The 21955-nt window shown below is 38.4% G+C and overlaps 1 long non-coding RNA gene across 1 annotated transcript; it reads right to left on the reverse strand.

The window, feature by feature from the left end:
* Positions 1–28: 28 nt before the first annotated feature.
* On the reverse strand, positions 29–3881 carry LOC110676467. The gene is made up of 2 exons (XR_002500415.1): positions 3632–3881; positions 29–330 (listed from the first exon to the last, which is right to left on the reverse strand). It is a non-coding gene; the product is annotated as an uncharacterized LOC110676467 (long non-coding RNA).
* Between the last annotated feature and the right edge of the window lie 18074 nt (positions 3882–21955).

Below are 21955 nucleotides of genomic sequence, written 5' to 3' on the forward strand. Positions count from 1 at the left end.
CATTTTTTGAATGTTTGTCAATGCAATATTTAGTTAGTGATTTTTTCTGCCGTTTATTAGTTTGGCATTGTAGCTCAAAGGTCTATAACGAAACAAAATACACTTTTTAGCTATTAGAAAGTCATGTTCGTGTTACAATATTATTCTCGACGCCGAGCAAACTCAGCACTGCCGGTCTGTTGCCAAATCATTCCATTTTACTTCCGCTAATCTCTCATATAAAGGATCACTAATTTGGACGTGACGGAAGGCCTCAGATGAACCACAATATCTTTGCCGCATTCGTACCTTGTCGGCCTGCTCCTTTGCGCTTATTCTCAAATGGCTCATCTGTAAAACACAATTGGAATACATTGTATAAATTAAGATCGATGCATTAAAATGCGAAAGTATTTGTAACCATTTGATTATATACTCAATCACCCGATAGTGGAAAACGAAAGTTTTTCTTTCAACCTCAGTGATTATTCTGCTTATGTTTGAAACACTCAATTTGAAACAATGTTTTGAACCGTACAGTTCTCTCAGGTGGCAACTCAAGAATATTTCAAACTTGAGATTTCTTCTCAACCACAAAACTATGATATATGCTATCATTAAACTTTCAGTCATTCTAGCGTTATCTGGACTCGCCATCAAAATCGGCGTTTTATTTAACTGTCCATTAGTTTTATTATCTTGTAAAGTTTCTGCTACACCGACATCTTTCGGTTTCAAAGAACTTTTTTCCAATACAAACTCATGTATAAACTCAAACCATTCAAGTTCTATGGTAAAATCTGGATAGACGTTTAATTGTTTTAAATATGCACATACACTCCCGTGCATAAGTTTGGGTTCACCCCCTCAAAAACATACAAAAGTGTTCTGTCCATATCTCTGTGATTACACGTCCAATTGAAACTCTTTAAGCCGCATTCGAAAAGCAAAGAGTTATTCTTACTTCGTATGTATTTTTCCAAAAACGTTTTTTGAATTTTGTATACTAAATTTTTACTTAAAGTTGTTACATTTTTCAAAAAACACACTGAAAAATCATATCTAATTTCCTCAGCATTGGGTCGACCAAAATTTTAAATCAAAGTGTCATAAGAATCGTAATCTTATATCCTTTGAAGAGACCCCACGAAATTTTGGCGGAAAAATCTGGAAAGTATTCAAAATCAATAAAACAGTCAGTCAAGTCATCGTGCAAAAGTTTGGGTTCACCCCTCAGTATGATGCAAATCGTGCAAAAGTATGGGTTCACCTGAGCCGCACGCACATCATTTTTGTCAATATCTCTGCCATTTTTCAACCAATTTTAATAGTTAAAAGCTTTTTTGAGCGCAAATAATGGCGCGCACATGATTGGTTTGAGATTTCACAGATTTAAGTAAGTTCAGGTGAACCCAAACTTTTGCACGATACACCATACTGAGGGGTGAACCCAAACTTTTGCACGATGACTTGACTGACTGTTTTATTGATTTTGAATACTTTTCAGATTTTTCCGCAAAAAATTCATGAGTGCTCTTCAAAGAATATAAGATTACGATTCTAATGACACCTTGTTTTAAGATTTTGGTCGATCCAATGCTGAGGAAATTAGCTATGATTTTTCAGTGTGTTTTTTAAAAATGTCACAACTTTAAGTTAAAATTTAGTATACTAAGTTCAAAGAATATTTTTGGAAAAATACATACGAAGTAAGAATAACTCTTGTCTTTCGAACGCGGCTTAGAGAGTTTCAATTGGACATGTAATCACAGAGATATAGACTGAACACTTTTGCATGTTTTTTAGGGGGTGAACCCAAACTTATGCACGGGAGTGTACGTGTATCTTCTCGCTAAATGACTTTTCATTACAATGAGGCTCTTGCTCTCCTTTTTTTGATCTAAACGTATTACTACCAAAACTACAAACATATGTGTTAGTATTTACTAACTCTATTGGTACATATAAAGGTCTACATTTATAAATCCCCCAGTAAAACAATTGTTTTAGCACTTGACCGAAATCGTTGTCTAACTTATTCACAGCAACACTACTGGCCTCATTTATTAAAACATTTATTCTTGAATTTTGTCTCATATTCTTGCAAATAATGCCTACCAAAATACTAAGTAAAATATGTAGTGACTTTTCGCCCAAAATTGTGACCAACAAAAAGTCCTTATTATTTAATTGTCTCACCAAAACTATCGGCCGTATTTTATTTTTGGATTTGGATATAATCAAAAATAAATGGCAGTAATCACAATTTTCAAATATTTTTTTAACATTAAACAAACAAATAACTTTATTTTCCATCAACACATTTGTTGAAATAACATCACGAATGATAAAAAACATTTTGATACTCTGTAAATTAGTTGCATTGTTTGCAACAGCAAACCCCTTGTTCCTTTGGTCGTATTTGTAATCCTTGTTTGTGTTTCTGTCCTTTGACGTTACAACATCGTAAAAGGATGTTAACTTCAGCGTAAATTCTATATGTGATCTAACAATGTAGGAATTCTTGTTTGTATATTTCTTTGGTCGATATAACGTCCCTGTATTGTTCCACCATAAACATATTTTATGCCTAAACCAATCATTCACTAGTGATTTCTCAACCAATTGGCCACATTTCAATTTTGTTTGTACTACAGATTGACTGAAAGGTGTAAGTGTAAACATTACGAGATTCGTGGTCGTTTTAATATAATTTAATGCTTGAAACTCATTCAACGTCAAAGATATATTCTCAAATTTAGCATACATTAATTTTATTAAACTTAAAATTTGTTTTCCATAATGTTTGATAATAAACATAAAATCGTACAATAATGTTCGTGCATAATTCATGCTATAACATAAAACTTTGATTTTTAAATTCCTTCCATACATTGTCTGCTGTAAACCGGGTGTGCTATTAATGCTCATAATAATTGGAATTGTTAATTGAAATTTACCTTTGCATTAAAAATTAACACAAATTGAACTAATTAAAATAATAAGTTGGTAATTGGGATGAACTTGTTATTGATAATTAACAATTTAGCCTACTCAAAACTATTTCAATGAGGCAGAGAGATATTTGTTACGATTAATGTAACCAAGAACATTACGATTTAAATACATGAGCCGTTACCAAACAGTAACATCACACATCAGTTTTCAAATAATTAATATATTTGAAAATCTGCAAAAATAAAACGATAACTAGCATGTTAGTCTCCTGAAGAAAAATAAAATGGCAAATCAGTTAACAAAAGGCAAAAAAAAGGAATCACCAATGCACAATTAACTTTCGTTGAAATGGATTTAGTTCTATGATTGGGTCACCCTATTAACACATGTGTCCGTGAGATGTGAAAAGAAGTTCAGCTTTAATTGTATTACTGAATACATCCGCTGTATAGTATCAAAACAAAATGGTGCAGATGAACAGCTTCATAATTGAACGCTTGTGTTGCACTAAACAAAAAACTGAATAAATACTTACGGTTTTTATACTTTAGCGAACATTTAGATTGTGGCAATTAACTTGCAAAGAGATAAAATGTGAATAAATCTTGAGGGTGTGTCTACAAATCCGTCGAGCAACAAAAGATTATGGTCACAATATAGGTTTGACTAAATGGATAACTTATCCTCAACCAACACTGCTGGGATGGTTTAAACAGCCGAAAAATAATATCGCAGATTAACCGTTACTGTTGCACGCGATTGGTAAGTTGATAATCCGCCTCGTCGTCACTTTTATATACGCGATTTCGTGTTTTAATACTTTTAATAAACTATAGATATTATTGGGCCGAGATAATGTGATGTAGATTCAAAAGAGATGAAACTGACAAGGGAAGGTCACGATGGTGTTACACGGGGTTTTCAACCGGACTATTTTTGTTAGATTCTACATGTCGAAATATGAAAAACCCCAAAGCCTTTCGGGTGATGGACCAGTGGTGTAGCCAGGAGGGGCTCTGAAAGGGGCAATTTTATACGTATATTATATTATTAAGCTAATTGGAAATTTGACAAAAATATTGTTTTAATATCTTTTGTGATGGTAGAGAATAGAATTGACATTAATGTATGTTTAAAATGTATTTTCCATGCCATAGGCGCAATTGGGATGGGTTTAGTATTGGTATACTATTCTAATAAAACCAAATAAGTTTTGGTGTCCATATTCCATGTTAGTTACTCCAATGGCATGGAAAATACATTTTAAACATACATTAATGTCAATTCTGTAATCTACCATCACAATAGACACTGAAAAAATATTTTTGTCAAATTTCCAATTTGCTTAATAATATAATAAACGTATAAAATTGCCCCTTTCAGAGCCCCTCCTGGCTACACCACTGGTCCATCACCCGAAAGGCTTTGGGGTTTTTCATATTTCGACATGTAGAATCTAACAAAAATAGTCCGGTTGAAAACCCCGTGTAACACCATCGTGACCTTCCCTTGTGAGCTGTTTAGTTCGAAGTATCAGAATCGACTGATCATCTCTTTTATTTCAATTTCTTTCGGAGCCCATCGGCTGAACATTGTATGAGTGTGTGGAACCGACATTTATCGATCGCTATTGGATTCGGTATCGTGTAGCGAAGATCACTACAATTTTATAGTCGAATCCCTCCAGCCTAAACTAACTATATGGTTTTGATATGTCTATGCAATGTTTGTGCTCAACTTGTTTGGAAATCACGAAATGTGTGTTGGTTCAATTTCAATACGGACCTCTTGATGTTCAACGAGCGCTCAGTCTTCCCTAAGAGCTTCACCTCGTCAAAGTCTCCTTGACTTGGTGGAAGATCACAGATGGTGCTATATGTTGGAGTAATGTAGTGTCAGCCCCCTGGTAAGGTGTATTTGAGAGCAGTGTTGACAATCCCCTATATGAAAGATCAATAGAGAGTGAGTGTGTATTAGCCGACGAAGCATAATTGCTAATGTATGTGTAATTGACCATGTAATGTATGTTTTGTTATGATTATTAGTCCGTACTAGTCTGTTGGCCTGAATAGACGATAGAAGAAAAACCCGTGTTGCACTTTTCTTCGTAATATCACGCGAATCCCGGGACGTTTTTGTTGTTGAGTAGATAACCGCTGTGCCTGGGTTTCCAACACTCTATTGTTCGATGGTATTTTTATTTCTATTGCGGCCAAGAAAAAGTCTTCGAAAAAAAATCTAAGTAAAATGGTAGACCCCCAAAATCAGAGAAATCAATCAATACGCTACTTGAAACTGTATCATAAATAGTTTAATAACACGACACAAAAAATTTTGCGAGTGCTGAAAATAAAACAGTCAACTTTTCTCATCTCTAAATTATTTGTTTTTGTTCCCTAGCACGATACTTCTTCAACTTGATGTTTCGAGACTAGCGTTGGGCAAATTTTTCTGCAACATCGATGTTACTGAATCGATTCACATTTGAGGTTCCAAATCGATTCACCGATTTAATGGGTTCCTTCGAATCGATGTTTTTGAATCGATTCGAATCGAACTAAGCATTAGCATTAAGCATTTCGCACAAATTCGTAGGTGGTACAGCCTATGTTATAGTAGACTGGCCCAGCTCAGTATGGGAGAAAAACAAAAACAAAGTTGTAGAATTCCACGGGGCACCCTTCAGGATTATTCCTTAGGGTTAAAGTAAGACATCCTGAAAATTTCAGCTCATTTGGTCGTTCCATGAGCTGGCGCAATCAAATTGAAGTTAATATGGGGTTTTCAGCTCAAACATATGGGAAACAGCACATCATCTCCTGTTTGGGTCAGGAAAATTGTTGATCGTGTTCAGTTGAACCCAGAATGTCAAAAACACTACTTGATACCATACTGAACAATATTGTAGAAGGTTGTATCATGAATAAAACTGAGAAAGTTGGTGTTTTAACTATCTGAAGTTGAATTGCAATACTGCTTACTATTTCTTCTACATAGCTGGGTAGTGGCCACTAAGCGCATCATAGCTACCTATGACGCTTGGCGAGCTGCTGCACAAGGCGCATGTATATAAGTGATTGTACGGGAGTGCTGATCATAGCCTAACTTTCAACAACTGGAAAGTTAATGAAAATGAGCTTAAATCTGAATACAACCTTCTGCAGCTATGTTCATTAGGGGATTAGGGTATCAACTAGTAAATTTATCATTCTGAGCTCAATTGAACGTGATTAATTAGTATACGGAACGAAACAGTGACATAGGGTCAATTTTCAATATATTTGAAACGAATATTCCATACAAACTTCGACTTGAATGCGCCAGCTGGGGGCGCAACCAAATAAGTTGAAATTTTGAGAGAGCTTTTTCCTTAATCTAAGGCATATATCTAGGGGGTGCCCCGTTGAGTTTTAAAACTTTTTTGTTTAAGGGCCAGTCTAATGTTATAGCCTAAAATCAGCCTATTACAATGAGAAACTGCGAAAACATATTCCCGCACTGAACATTTGCACGTGGCATCCGCCGAATCTAATTTTCACAAGCCGAAACGAAAAAAAAATCCGGAACGAGGTAAACGTGACACAAACTTCAAAACTCAGAATCGATTCGAATCGAATTTGAATTAAAATTAACCTTAGTTTGATACTGGGGTCATTATGACCCAAAATCGGATTTCAACCTGCAATATCTCTGTTGTTATCAAACGGATCTTTCTGAAATTTCCTGACTTTTAATATTTTGTGGAAATGAAGCGCAAGACCAAAAAAATTTTTTCTTAAGGTGATTCTAAGATGGCGCCACAAAAAAACAACTTAATAAGATACTGGGGTCATTATGACCCAGAAATGTATACCCCTATAAATCAGCGAAATATCAATCGAATAATGAAATGTATGCCGCATTCGAAAGATATACTCCTCAAGATTCTGATCACTACCTGGAATACCGGTTCCGGTTCCAGTGGCCACCGGGAATCGGCTACAAAGGGGACCATGTTGGCCACGTGGAATTTCAGTACACCCAGTCCAGAAATCTACAGTCATCACCAAATTGTATGAGATGCAGGCCATATAGGAACGTACTGCCTTCAGCAAACTTGCTTCAGGGACCAAGAACTTCCATATGGGATACAATTTAGTTCAGAACTCGACCACCGCGTGGCGCTAGCGTCGATATGAACTTCCGGTAGGGGCTAATTATGCGATAACTCGAGATTGCGAGCACATCGAAGAATGCTGTCTTCAGCAAAGTTGCTCAGGAGGATAAGGGCTTCCTTATAGGATGCAATTTAGTTCAGAACTTGACCACCGCGTGACGCTAGCGTCGATATGAACTTCCGGTAGGGACTAATTATGCAATAACTCGAGATTGCGAGCACATAGAAGGTTGCTGTCTTCGGCAAAGTTGCTCAGAATGATAAGGACTTCCACATAGGATACAATTTAGTTCAGAACTCGACCACCGCGTGGCGCTAGCGTCGATATGAACTTCCGGTAGGGGCTAATTATGCGATAACTCGAGATTGCGAGCACATCGAAGAATGATGTCTTCAGCAAAGTTGCTCAGGAGGATAAGGGCTTCCTTATAGGATGCAATTTAGTTCAGAACTCGACCACCGCGTGGCGCTAGCGTCGATATGAACTTCCGGTAGGGACTAATTATGCGATAACTCGAGATTGCGAGCACATAGAAGGTTGCTGTCTTCGGCAAAGTTGCTCAGAATGATAAGGACTTCCACATAGGATACAATTTAGTTCAGAACTCGACCACCGCGTGGCGCTAGCGTCGATATGAACTTCCGGTAGGGACTAATTATTCAATAACTCGAGATTGCGAGCACATAGAAGGTTGCTGTCTTCGGCAAAGTTGCTCAGAATGATAAGGACTTCCACATAGGATACAATTTAGTTCAGAACTCGACCACTGCGTGGCGCTAGCGTCGGTATGAACTTCCGGTAGGGGCTAATTATGCGATAACTCGAGATTGCGAGCATATCGAAGAATGATGTCTTCAGCAAAGTTGCTCAGGAGGATAAGGGCTTCCTTATAGGATGCAATTTAGTTCAGAACTCGACCACCGCGTGGCGCTAGCGTCGATATGAACTTCCGGTAGGGACTAATTATTCGATAACTCGAGATTGCGAGCACATAGAAGGTTGCTGTCTTCGGCAAAGTTGCTCAGAATGATAAGGACTTCCACATAGGATACAATTTAGTTCAGAACTCGACCACCGCGTGGCGCTAGCGTCGATATGAACTTCCGGTAGGGGCTAATTATGCGATAACTCGAGATTGCGAGCACATCGAAGAATGCTGTCTTCAGCAAAGTTGCTCAGGAGGATAAGGGCTTCCTTATAGGATGCAATTTAGTTCAGAACTCGACCACCGCGTGGCGCTAGCGTCGACATGAACTTCCGGTAAGGACTAATTATGCGATAACTCGAGATTGGGAGCATATAGAAGAATGCTGTCTTCGGCAAAGTTGCTCAGAATGATAAGGACTTCCACATAGGATACAATTTAGTTCAGAACTCGACCACCGCGTGGCGCTAGCGTCGATATGAACTTCCGGTAGGGACTAATTATTCAATAACTCGAGATTGCGAGCACATAGAAGGTTGCTGTCTTCGGCAAAGTTGCTCAGAATGATAAGGACTTCCACATAGGATACAATTTAGTTCAGAACTCGACCACCGCGTGGCGCTAGCGTCGATATGAACTTCCGGTAGGGGCTAATTATGCGATAACTCGAGATTGCGAGCACATCGAAGAATGATGTCTTCAGCAAAGTTGCTCAGGAGGATAAGGGCTTCCTTATAGGATGCAATTTAGTTCAGAACTCGACCACCGCGTGGCGCTAGCGTCGATATGAACTTCCGGTAGGGACTAATTATTCGATAACTCGAGATTGCGAGCACATAGAAGGTTGCTGTCTTCGGCAAAGTTGCTCAGAATGATAAGGACTTCCACATAGGATACAATTTAGTTCAGAACTCGACCACCACGTGGCGCTAGCGTCGATATGAACTTCCGGTAGGGGCTAATTATGCGATAACTCGAGATTGCGAGCACATCGAAGAATGCTGTCTTCAGCAAAGTTGCTCAGGAGGATAAGGGCTTCCTTATAGGATGCAATTTAGTTCAGAACTCGACCACCACGTGGCGCTAGCGTCGACATGAACTTCCGGTAAGGACTAATTATGCGATAACTCGAGATTGGGAGCATATAGAAGAATGCTGTCTTCGGCAAAGTTGCTCAGAATAATAAGGACTTTCACATAGGATACAATTTAGTTCAGAACTCGACCACCGCGTGGCGCTAGCGTCGATATGAACTTCCGGTAGGGACTAATTATTCAATAACTCGAGATTGCGAGCACATAGAAGGTTGCTGTCTTCGGCAAAGTTGCTCAGAATGATAAGGACTTCCACATAGGATACAATTTAGTTCAGAACTTGACCACCGCGTGGCGCTAGCGTCGATATGAACTTCCGGTAGGGACTAATTATTCAATAACTCGAGATTGCGAGCACATAGAAGGTTGCTGTCTTCGGCAAAGTTGCTCAGAATGATAAGGACTTCCACATAGGATACAATTTAGTTCAGAACTCGACCACCGCGTGGCGCTAGCGTCGATATGAACTTCCGGTAGGGGCTAATTATGCGATAACTCGAGATTGCGAGCACATCGAAGAATGATGTCTTCAGCAAAATTGCTCAGAATGATAAGGACTTCCACATAGGATACAATTTAGTTCAGAACTCGACCACCGCGTGGCGCTAGCGTCGATATGAACTTCCGGTAGGGGCTAATTTTGCGATAACTCGAGATTGCGAGCACATCGAAGAATGATGTCTTCAGCAAAGTTGCTCAGGAGGATAAGGGCTTCCTTATAGGATGCAATTTAGTTCAGAACTCGACCACCGCGTGGCGCTAGCGTCGATATGAACTTCCGGTAGGGACTAATTATTCGATAACTCGAGATTGCGAGCACATAGAAGGTTGCTGTCTTCGGCAAAGTTGCTCAGAATGATAAGGACTTCCACATAGGATACAATTTAGTTCAGAACTCGACCACCGCGTGGCGCTAGCGTCGATATGAACTTCCGGTAGGGGCTAATTATGCGATAACTCGAGATTGCGAGCACATCGAAGAATGCTGTCTTCAGCAAAGTTGCTCAGGAGGATAAGGGCTTCCTTATAGGATGCAATTTAGTTCAGAACTCGACCACCGCGTGGCGCTAGCGTCGACATGAACTTCCGGTAAGGACTAATTATGCGATAACTCGAGATTGGGAGCATATAGAAGAATGCTGTCTTCGGCAAAGTTGCTCAGAATGATAAGGACTTCCACAAAGGATACAATTAAGTTCAGAATTCGACCACCGCAGTGTGCTGGTTTTATATGAACTTACAATAGGAGCTAGTTATGCGATATTTAGAAATTGCTTACACATAGAAGGATGCTCGTTTTTCAGATAATTTTCAGACTTCGATCTACATGAACATCTACATGACTTACTATGCCTTTTTCAGGAAGAAATATTTTACCAAGTACGAACATTTTAGTGTTCTAATATTTAACAAAAGTGATATTTTCTAAACCCTCCTAGAGGAACTTGAAAAAATTACGGGAAAAATATCAATAGAAAATCATGAAAGTATCACAAAAAGCGGGACCCATTAACTACATCCAACGAAACCTCTTATTTAAAGAATTAGCAATAGTTACAAACTATTTCTTGCAAAAGTGAAGAAATAATTCCTGGAGAAATTGTGGAGGGAAATGCATAGGTAGATAATTTGTGCAAGGAACTTTCAAACAATTTTCAATGAAAACAGAGAAACAAATTGCTGAAAGAAATTCATGAGAAACTCCAAAAAGACCTAAACAGTAATTTAAGGAGTAATTTTTTAAATCATTGTAAAAATAAATAGATTGATAAACTTACGCCTTGAGGAGTATTAGAGATGTCTCTCCTAGGAGATAATTTATAAGGATGTCCTCGAAAAATATTCTGGGGCGTATCCCTAGAAGAAGTTAAAGATAGAATTCCGAAAGAAACTCTTGAGCACATTTCATAAGAAACATCTTACCTTTTCTTACCTCTACTTAAAAAAGTGCACGTTGTAAATCCGGAATTTTAGACTCGATTATCCGGAGTTTGTTTTTGATATTCTTGTTTTCACTTTTTATGCATAAATTTGAGATAATTTAGTATTGTTATATACAATATAAATGGTTAAGCAGTTTTGGGCGCAGGTAAGAAAACGAGAGTTTGAAAAAGGTTTTGTTTTGTGTATACTAGTCATTTTTTTTTATTCTCAAGCCCCAATGTTCCTAGAAATAATTTCTGGCTACGCCACTGCATCATATAAATAAAACAACGAAAAACGATAATATTTAAGTTATTTTATCGCAAATTTAAATTTTTCTTTTAGCGATTCGATTATTCGGAGGATGAAGTAAAAATCGATACTCCGGATAATCGAGTCTGACCTGTATTGAGATAAATACAAGTTTATAGTAAAATAAAAAGGTGCGTGAATTTGATTTAACGTAAAATTTAGTGCTGAAGTGGTTGATTTGCTTCAGAATCAATTATTTTTGCGTAAGTAAAAATAATTAATAGGATAGTAATGTCGACATAAAAAATTCTTCTCCGTTAACTTCTGGACATTTCTTTAGAATCAGCTTCTGCAGAAATTTCAACAAATATTGCGTACAAGATTTAGCGTAAAAATTTTGTATTATAACAATATTACCATGAAGAACTTAGAGAAATTTCATCACATTATCTTGAATGAAGATTTGTAAAAAAATTAAGCAATTTCGCAAACACCTATGGAATAATCCCAAAAATCAAATTTTCTCGTAAAATTCCATAATAAATTATTAGAAGAATCAAACTAAACCCATGTAGAACTTCAACGAGACTTTCAGTAGACTTCTAGAGCAATTCCAAGAATGACCGTGGAGGAATTCATACATTAACTTGAACGAATGTTGCAAACATCTTTTGGACTAATACTAGAAAAAGCAGCTGGAGGAATTCCACAAATAGCTTCAACGGGACGCATTATTAAAAAGGTACCCTGAAGTGTTTAAAAAAAACCCTCATGAGAGAATTCAAAATTATCCTTTAGAAAAACATCAGACTATATCGTCAAATCGAACAATAATAACTTGAGAAATACCGAAAACAATTTTAAAATCAGCTCGTAGAAGAATTCAAATAAAAAAAACCTGTGAGGGAATTACAAAAACTCTGAAGAATTCACTCCAGATAGAAATTTTGAAAAATTTTAAAAGGTACTCTTTTGAGGGAGTTTATAGATTTATAAGATTTCTCCGGGAATCCTCAGGGAACTTTTCCAGGCATTATTGCAGAGATTACTTCAAGGACTTCTCCAGCGATTATTCTAAAGATTCTTCAAGCTATCTCTCCTGACATTCCTCTAATAAAAATTACAGATTCCCCTAAGGATTCCTCCAATAAGATTACTTAAGATATTTCTCCAGACATTCCGCAGGTAGTCTTCTCAAGATTCCTCTAGGAATTATTCCTTAAATTTCCTCCAGGAATCGCTCCAGGAATTCTATAACGAATTATTCCAGAGATTCCACCATTCAATTGGGGATTTTACAAGAAATTATTTTATGAGTTTTTATAGGGATCGCTGGAGAAATTCTTGCAGGAGCCTAAGAAGGGATTCTTGAGGAAAACTCTGGAGGAATTCCTTACAAAAATCCCCGGAACATCAAATATGCGTTTCAGTAACGCAGTCTTTATTTTTTTCAACGTTCTATTTATAATAAAGACTGCGTGGACGAAACTCATATTTCATTTATATAAACAGTCAAATCTCTACCAGTTCATTCCTGAAACGATATCTACAGTAAACTGTAAAGATTTGCATAGAGAAATCCCTGGAGGAGTCTTTGGATAAACTCCTGTAAGAATCCATGAAGGATTCTCTAAGTCAATTACTGAAGGACTCCTGAAGACATCTCTGGAGATGTCAGGATCCACAGGAGAATCCTTGGAGGTATCCCAGGAAGAATCGTTATAGAGATTTTGCTGGTGGAATCGCTAGAGAAATCCCTGGAAAATCCCCTGTAGATTTTTTTCTGAAAAATCCCTGGAAGAATCCTTATAGAAATATTTAAATGGAAAAAAAATTCTGGAAAAATCTCAGGAGAAATATCTGAAGAAATCCATGAAGAGATTTAAAAAAAAATGTAGAGATTTTACAGGAAATATGTAGAGATTTTTTCAATGTAATCTATGGAGAAATTTTTAGCATAAGTTCTGATAATATTCCAGCAGGAATTTATGGGAGAATCTCTGGAGAAATTTCAAGAAGAAGTCTTGGGGGAATTCATGGAGTATTATTGGACCCAGAACGAATCCCTGAAGAAATTCTTGAGGAATCCTGGAAGATTATCTTGGGAAATCCTTGAGGCAATTCATGTAATTTCTTTGAGGAATTTGTGAGTTTTAGAACGCCTGTAGAAATTCCTTGGCAAATCCTTGTAGAATTTCCTCGTAGAATCATCCCTGGAGCGATCCGTGCAGGAATCCCGGAAAAAATCTCCGATGTAATTTCTGAACGAATATCGAGAGAACTGCTTGGGGATATCTTTGTATGTATCCGTAGAGGAATCCTCGGAATAAATTCTGGAGAAATCATGTTTAGTAATCCTTGAAGAGATTGTTTTAGTGTAACTCCTGGAGATAGCCTTGAAGATATCTGTGCAAGAATCCTTGTATACACATTTTTTGGGAGGAATCCTTGCAAAAGTCTGTGGAAAGTTTTATAAAGGAATATCAGAAGAAATTACTTGAAAAATCCCTGGAAAAATCTTCGGAGAAATTTCAAAGCATTCCTGAAACGAATCCTGGAGGAATCGTTGGGGAAATTCCTGAAACAATCCCAGTACAGATTTTTCTGGAGGTATCTATGGAGGAATCACTAAAGACATTTCTGCTGGAAATCTTTGCGAAATCTCTAAAGTACATATTTTCTTGTAGGAATCCTTGAGGAAATTTCTTGTCAACTCTCTGGCTTGGAGAAATATGAGTATGGAAACCAAGAAACAGATATACTGTCAGTTAGTTATAATCTTAGCTCGAAAAGACGCTTTGGGGAAAACGTCTTCTAATAACTACAATTTCATGCATGGCGAACACAAGTTCTTCCTGGTAGAATCTCTGGCAAAAGTCCTAGTGGAACTTCAGGAGAAATCACTGTAGGGATTAAGGTAAAGATTAGCTTGGATTATTTTCTGGTAAAATCCCTGGAGGAATCTTCGAAAGATTTCCTATAGAAAGCTCTGGAAGAGTCTCTGAAGATATTTTGAGAGGATGATGAGCAGAAGGGCTTGAGTTTGTATACCATCGGATGAGCTCTCGGTAAAAAACTGTAGAATTCATCATACAAATCATTTAAGGTTACTGGACTATCTCCTTTGAATAACTCCGATGTGAACTACGTCTTGAGATCCAGATGATTTTTTGAAGGAATTCCAGAAGGAAATACTGGTGTAAAGTCATAAGATTCCTCCGGATCCAATTAAAAACTAAAGTGCACAGGTACTGCAGAAACTTCTAAATAAATTAAGAAGTATTTTTTTCCGCAACTTTATGACGTTAGGGTAATTCGCCAATTGTTGAACGAAAAAATGCTAGCTAATTGTTGAACACGCCATAAGGAATGCACGGACTGTTCAACAATAGGCGAGGTTTTTAGCCGTTCAACATTAGGCGAATTGCCCTATCTGTATCTAACTCTTGTTGGAATTTTAGAAGTGACTACAATATAGTTTATATCATATCATAGAGCTCATTTCATATTACAGGTATGTTCCGTTTTTATCAACACGATCGGCAATTTTCAGTTGACAAAAACGGAACCGTGACAAAAACGGAATAATTTTCTTAGACAAAATATTTTACAAATTTGAAAAGAAAATTGCAGTTTAGTCAGGATTATACACATTTTCATCATATAAATGCACAGTATTGATGTTTAGGAGTTGTAGGGGGCATTTAGATTGTTCATTCTTATAGGTTCGTAATAAAAGTTGATTGCAGATACCTATCAATCAATATGATTTTGTAATAAATCATAAATAATTTTAGTTTTCTTGGTAAGAATTTCAATAAATGTAATATGAACTCTTGAAACGATAATCACATAAATGTCCTTTGCACCATAAGGTGCGTCATATTCGTAAAAATAACTAACAGAAAGTGGGTCAAGCTGATCATTGTTTTTTTTTTCTGCAAGAAAGATTAAACAAGATACAACTTCTTTTTCGACTGTTCATTCTCATCCTTCTGATTCTTCTTATTTTTTATATAATTACATCCCAACTATGAAAAAGCCTTCTTCTCAGCTTCCTGTTCTTATAAACACTAAGCCAAGCTATCAACTGAGAGCATTTTTGCCGAATTTTTCAAATAGTTTCCTTCACTCAAACATGTCGGAACACTTGATCAATGCAACAGTGAAATAATCATATTTATTAGTCTATTAGCCCGTTGTTAAGACATTTCGTGACACACAGGTATCAGGTATCAGAAGGCCGGCTCCAAAGGCACGTTCCCCACCAGTTGGGAGATTTGTGCCATCGCCATATGTGAGCCTATTTCATCATCTACCCGATGGGAGAGGAAAGGGAAGGGAAAGATGGGAGGAAATAGGAGTGGGGTCCCTTGAAGAGGGAAGATCGCATAAGCGAAATGAGAGCATGTAGCTCCATACCACAATGGGTTCGAACAGCGCCCTAAAAAGGGCACTGCAAAACGCATGAGCGTAAAGAGAGCCTATAGCTCATTACCACAGCGGGTTAAGAATAACAGGATGTCCTGAAGATTCAGGCTTCTGTATTCAGTTTCACTTAATAAGTGTTTACCAAGTAATTGGAATCGCATTTGCGCAAAAACTGGACAGTTACATATCAGGTGATACGAAGTTCCATAATCGGAGTCACAACTATCACACACAAATGAGTCAGCACGCTGAATATTTGCCATGTGATAGTTGAGTCGGCAGTGGCCTGTCAACGCTCTGACCAAGAGACTGCAATTCTGCTTTGACAGATTTGTTAAATACTTCGCCACCTTTGGAGATGGCTCAGTAATATACAATTTTGTTTGACGACACGACTCCAAACTATTCCAATATTGCTTGTGCTGAGTTGCCGCCCAAGAGTTTATCTGAAGCTTCACCCAGCACTTCGAAATTGGAATAGCCGGCTCAGGGCCAATGAAGTCATGCGATGCTCCATCGCGAGCTAGCTCATCAGCCAATTCATTTCCAGCGATGGAAGAATGGCCAGGTACCCATACAAGGTTTACAGAGTTGACTGAATTCAGTTCCTCAATTTGAGTTCGACATGCGATAACAAGCTTCGACCTTGAGTTGGCCGAAGCGAGAGCTTTTATAGCAGCCTGACTATCTGAACAGAAGTATATGACTTTACCCATTACGCGCTGTTGAAGTGCTGATTGCACTCCACACATAAGAGCAAATATTTCCGCCTGAAAAACGGTGCAGTTTCTACCAAGTGAGTAAAACTGATTCAGCCTTAGCTCACGAGAATATACTCCTGCACCAGCTCTACCTTCAAGAAGGGAGCCATCAGTGTAACATACTATATTGTTTGATATACTTCTTTCCAAATAGCCAGACGTCCACTCTTCCCGTGAAGGGAATTGTGTGGTAAATGTCCTGTAAGGAAAGTGACAAGCAATTGTGAGATCACTTGGAGCAAGGACAATTTTGTCCCAATTCACCAAAAGTGGAAACAACGAAGTGTGTGTAGATCTACGATTCACTGGATTTTTCTCCAGTAGATCCAGTACCCATAAACGGTAAGAGCAAGAAAGTGCTTCTTGTTTAAGATATATGTGTAGTGGCGCAACGTCGAAAAGGGCCTTGAGCGCTGCCGTGGGAGTTGTAGAGAACGCACCAGACATCGCCATCAAGCACATCCTTTGGAGATGGCCCAATTTTGATTGGATTGTTCTCACTTCGCCCTTTTGCCACCACACAAGACATCCATATGCCAATATTGGTCGAACAACTGTTGTGTAAATCCATTTGATATATTTGGGTTTGAGGCCCCAAGTTTTACCAAAGGTTCGCCTGCATTGACCGAAGGCCATACAAGCTTTTTTGACTCTGAAATCAATGTGAGGTGTCCAAGAAAGTTTGGAATCTAGAATGACTCCGACATACTTTACTTGATCAGTCACATTAATCTCAGTGCCAAAAAGACGTAAAGGTCGAATTCCATCGCGGTTTCGTCTTTCCGAAAAAAGAACAATAGATGTTTTATTCGGGTTAACCGAAAGGCCATATTGGCGACACCAACTCTCGACTACCTGAAGAGCACTTTGCATCAGGTCGAATAGGGTGCTTATGCACATACCAACTATCAGAGCTAGATAGTCGTCGGCAAATCCATAAGTTGGAAAACCGCAATTATTGAGTTGCCTCAATAGCGTATCTGCTACGAGATTCCACAAAAGTGGTGACAAGACTCCCCCTTGGGGGCATCCGCAAACACTCAATTTTCGAATCGCTGCTTGACGCAATGTCGAGAAGAGATGTCGGTTTTTGAGCATTTCATGAATCCAATTGGTAATCATTGTAGGTAGCCCATGGTTTCGTGCGGCTTCCAATATGGCATCGAAAGACACGTTATCAAAGGCACCCTCAATATCCAAGAAAACACCCAAGCACGATTGCTTCTGAGCGAATGCTTTCTCGATATCGTATACAACTTTGTGTAAAAGAGTCACAGTGGACTTTCCAGATTGGTAAGCATGTTGATTCACATGAAGAGGCATGTTTGCCAAATAAACATCACGGATGTGATGATCGATAATGCGTTCCAGACATTTCAGAAGAAAAGAGGTCAGACTGATTGGTCTAAAACTCTTCGCTTCCTCATACGACGCACGTCCTCCTTTTGGGATAAACTTTACAGTAATATCACGCCAGGATTTGGGAATGTACCCGGTAGCAAAACTGCTTACAAGTAGCTTTTTCAAAACATGTTTGATAGACTCAAATCCCTTTTGGAGCAGAACAGGATAAATCCCATCCGCTCCTGGAGATTTGAAAGGAGCAAAACTGTTAAGTGCCCATTGAATCGATTCAGTAGTTACGATACTGCGAGCCGAGGCCAGAGACTCGTAACTACATGAAAAGACATTTGGTTCATCCGTAGATGCTATGTCCACACATCCGGGGAAGTGTGTATTGAATAAACATTCTAAAACTTCTTCATCGGAAGAAGTAAAGTCACCATTAGGTAAGCGAATTTCGTTCACTTGGAAATCCTTAGATTTTGCAAGAATTTTGTTCAACCGACTGACTTCACTCAAACTGGAAACATTTGTACAAAGGTTTTTCCAGCCGGATCGTTCAGCAGAACGAAGAGCCTTCTTGTAAGCCTTGCGAGCTGACTTGAACGACTCTGATCCAGCTGAACGGCGTCTGTTCCAACTCCTTCTACATTGTTTCCTGAGTCTAGTCAGATCGGAATTCCACCATGGGGTCCCTCTTGTAGTCTTTACAGACCGCAGAGGACATGCTTCTTCAAAAGCTTCCATAATGTAGGATGTTGTAGTATCAACGGCATCATCCAGATCACTTGGATTTTCAATGGACGGAGAATATCCATGAAATTTGGTCGCAACCAATTCAATGTAGAGTTCCCAGTTTGTTGACCGGGGATTCCTAAAACGCAAAGTCTGCGCAGTTACATTTGAATGTTCAAAGAAGATGTAGCGATGATCAGATAATGATTCCTCATCGGATACATGCCAATTCGTCAACTCGTGACTGATTCTATTCGAGCAGAGCGTTATGTCTAACACTTCTTCTCTATTAGAAACCATGAAGGTTGGGCGATTGCCTATGTTAAGTAATCCAAGGTCTGTACTACTTAAGTATTCCATCAGACTGGAGCCTCTCAAATTGATATCTGAGCTGCCCCAGATGATGTGATGAGCATTGGCATCACTGCCCACAATCAGCGGAAGGCCTTTTGTTACGCAGTGTACGACAACTCGTTTGAAGTCATCCGTTGGGGATGGTTCATCATGTGGTAAATATACCGAACAATAGACGTATTTCCTGTTGAGGTCACCAACAGAAACATCGATTGTGACAGCACATACATCTCTGGTAGTTAACTCAGAAATGAGTGTAGCAACGATTGCTTTATTAACGAGCACGCATGCGCGGGGCATGGAGCGCGAGTTTGCCATTTCAAGCTTGCTAAAAGTAGCAAAAACTGGGTCCACAAGGTTACCTAGATAGAAGTTCCCTCTACGAAAGTAGGGTTCTTGAACTAGCGCCACTTGGGCTGCACCATTTTGCATGAGTCTGCAAAGATTGATCGTTGCTGTTCTTTTATGCTGAAGATTGATCTGAGCTAACCTAACCGTAGCCACTACCCAAACTAGGCAGGATTAAGCTTTTTGCAATCTCAGCACGAAAAAGACCAGCAACGAAAAAACCAGATCGGTATCTATTTAAAGTCGCCAAAGGCGAAAGAGCACAGAATACACTGTGTAAAACGCATAATGCGAATCCATATAGGTGATAATTTAAATTAAATGTCAACATATTCATAATCCCACCCTTATTAAGCCTCAAGATAGAGACTGAAGAAGGGCAGCCGATTATCTCGGAGAAACACAAGGTCACCTGCACCATTGCTCCGGGTAGCACAGGAAGGACTCAATACTGTGGAGGGCGCCCTGGTACCCCACAGGCTCCGTTTGCGGTTAGGTTTTATTTAGACCCCCCTAACCATTCATTCTTAGGCACGGTACGCATCACACCATAAATTAGGGGTCACCTGTGAGGTGGACTTTTACCACCGGAACAGGCAATCCGTAGTGTTAATTCTTAGCCAGTTGAAACAACCGCTACCGACACTACACGGCTATCTAGGCTGCTCGGGAAAAGGAGGTTAATATTGATGATTAACTCCTGACGTGCCCAAGCAGCCGTCAGAATCATATAAATGCACAGTATTGATGTTTAGGAGTTGTAGGGGGCATTTAGATTGTTCATTCTTATAGGTTCGTAATAAAAGTTGATTGCAGATACCTATCAATCAATATGATTTTGTAATAAATCATAAATAATTTTAGTTTTCTTGGTAAGAATTTCAATAAATGTAATATGAACTCTTGAAACGATAATCACATAAATGTCCTTTGCACCATAAGGTGCGTCATATTCGTAAAAATAACTAACAGAAAGTGGGTCAAGCTGATCATTGTTTTTTTTTTCTGCAAGAAAGATTAAACAAGATACAACTTCTTTTTCGACTGTTCATTCTCATCCTTCTGATTCTTCTTATTTTTTATATAATTACATCCCAACTATGAAAAAGCCTTCTTCTCAGCTTCCTGTTCTTATAAACACTAAGCCAAGCTATCAACTGAGAGCATTTTTGCCGAATTTTTCAAATAGTTTCCTTCACTCAAACATGTCGGAACACTTGATCAATGCAACAGTGAAATAATCATATTTATTAGTCTATTAGCCCGTTGTTAAGACATTTCGTGACACACAACTCTAAACTCTAAAGTCTCATGAAAAAGCATATGGCTATTGGTATAAGACTCCTAATTAACCTTGTAGTCTCCATGTGGGGAAGGAGTTCATGTCTGCTCAAAAATCAAGATCCCAGCAAAATTGGAATGGCAACGTGCGTGACGTGGGAACGGTCAGTCTTTTACCCTCTTAATCGATGCCAACTTATTATATGCAGGTTGCAAAATTTTCTATAGATTGCTTAGTTTTGCTGTACCTCTTCACATATTCCCCTACTCGTTGGAACAGGATTTAATCAATGGCTGTTTGTCATAATTTGTGCAATGCTATTGAGTTTGAGAGATAGAAGATAATTTCCAAAATATGACGAGATCGACAGTCTTATCAAAAATAAAATAAACTCGATCATGTCTTTTGCCGTTGCCCAAACATTCATACATCTTACAAAAAACTGAACATATATGGGATTGTTCATTAACCGCGTAATGAGTTATGGGTGGAGTGGGGGTCTTGAGATATCTTACGTGCCATACAATTTTTTTTTTTCATACAAAAAATCATACTATGAGGGGGGGAGTCGAAAAATAGTTATCGACTTACGTATTTAATAGACTAGAGGCTGTCTATCAAATTTATATTAAAAATTCGTTGATGCCATGGACAGGTCTATGCAACTCTCGTATTCAACTAATCAAAAATTCCCGTTGTTGAGAGGACGTGGCCAGAGCAAATCACGATTGTTGGAGGATGGGTCAATCTTGTCCAACAGACCATGCTTAGTTTGAAAACTCCAATTAATTAGTGGATAAGAAGGAGTCAAACCTTATTGAATCGTATATGACTTGACACCTACCATGTATCGTAGGTGCTCAACAGTAACATATTGTCGAAAATTCAACTCTAAGGCTATTGAAAAGTATTTAAATTGCTTTGAAATAAATATTTAGTTTATATTATAAACATTTTGAAAATAAAAAAAATATCAATTTTTGTGTGTTGATAAAAACGGAATAATTTGTTGACGAAATCGGAACGTGACAAAATCGGAGCGTGACAAAATCGGAACGTGATAAAAACGGAACATACCTGTATATAGTTTATATCGTACCATATACTTCATTTCAGATCGTGTAGTTCATAACATATAAGAGCGATATAATGACGAGCGTCACGCGGAACTTACTACGCAGAATAAAAAAAACTGAATTACTTTGCCGAAGAAAAAACCTTCAAAAGAGAGTTCCTTCGGGAAATACATATAGACGCCAGCACCACATGCTGGACAAATTTTGAACGTATGTTCATGCCGAATTCCTTATTCTCTCTAACAATTTTGCCGCAGACAGCATCCTTCTATAAGTTCACAATCTCGATATATCGCATAATCAGTAGAGATGGTCGGGTCTCGGGTTTTCAAACCC

Source organism: Aedes aegypti, chromosome 2 (assembly GCF_002204515.2).
Source record: "Aedes aegypti strain LVP_AGWG chromosome 2, AaegL5.0 Primary Assembly, whole genome shotgun sequence".
Classification (NCBI taxonomy): domain Eukaryota; kingdom Metazoa; phylum Arthropoda; class Insecta; order Diptera; family Culicidae; genus Aedes; species Aedes aegypti.